The sequence below is a fragment of the Molossus molossus genome, unplaced genomic scaffold, assembly GCF_014108415.1.
Source record: "Molossus molossus isolate mMolMol1 unplaced genomic scaffold, mMolMol1.p scaffold_m16_p_2, whole genome shotgun sequence".
In the NCBI taxonomy this organism is placed as follows: Eukaryota; Metazoa; Chordata; class Mammalia; order Chiroptera; family Molossidae; genus Molossus; species Molossus molossus.
In genome coordinates, this window is record NW_023425355.1 from 114,798,808 (window position 1) to 114,799,823 (window position 1,016).

Genomic DNA, 1,016 nt, shown 5'->3' on the forward strand with positions numbered 1-1,016 from the left:
CATATAAACCTCTGCTCAAGCCACTGACATTTGGGACTAATTTGGTTCCACAGCATAGTCTATCCTATCCTAAGTAATATAGAAATCGGTTTCCCAAATGGGGTTTTCTAAAACAGAAACCTAAACCATAGGGTCAGGCAGCTGAAAGTAAGGTAATTGATATCAGAGGTTGGTCAGGTTGTGATCCATGGTATACAGTGGAAAATATTTGGTCGAATTTTCACTTGTAAAGAGATAGGAATAAGAGCTCGCTGCGGCAGCACATATACTAAAGTTGGAACGATACAGAGAAGATTAGCATGGTCCCTGCGCAAGGATGACACGCAAATTCGTGAAGCGTTCCATGTTTTTCAAGCCAAACAGAGAAAGACAAGTATCATATGATCTCACTTATTCGTGGAATATAATGAACATAACCGTCTGAAGAACAGGGTAGTCCCAGAGACGTGGAAGTGGGGTACAGACTGACAATCCCCAGAAGAGGAGGTGGGGGGGAGAGATAAACCACAGAACTTATATGCATGTGTGCATGAACAATGGACATGGACAACAAAGCTGGGGACAGGGTGGGGAGGGAGAGGGAGGAGGGAATCAGTGGGGGAAAAGGAGAAACATCTGTAACAAAAATTAATTAATAATAATAAAAAAAAGCCTTAGGGGGAAAAAAAAGAGATAGGAATAAGAAAACCTTTGAGAGCTAAAATGACTCAAGGGAAAGCTAAGACTCAGGGTGTGACCCTCCCACAAATTCCCAGATGCCTTAAGGTGGCGCCCATTAAATGCAGAGAGCAAAGTATAGGGGTGAGAAAAAAATATATAGCAGATATGAAAACTGTCTCTTGGAAAGAATTTTAGATGTGGTCATCAGCACAAGAAAGTAACTAGAAGCAAATACATCAGCAGCCTATTACATTGTTAAGGGAATTGTACTGCCAAAGAAACCTTGAGCAGGGACCAAAAATTTCCTGAGACGACTGTGGAAGTAAAACAATCTTGGGCCCTGGCCGGTTTGGCTC

General features: G+C 42.1%; 1 non-coding gene across 1 annotated transcript; it reads left to right on the forward strand.

Annotated features, from left to right (window-relative positions):
• Positions 1-244: 244 nt before the first annotated feature.
• On the forward strand, positions 245-351 carry LOC118636723. Its single transcript, XR_004960710.1, has one exon. It is a non-coding gene; the product is annotated as a U6 spliceosomal RNA (small nuclear RNA).
• The last annotated feature ends 665 nt before the right edge of the window (positions 352-1,016 follow it).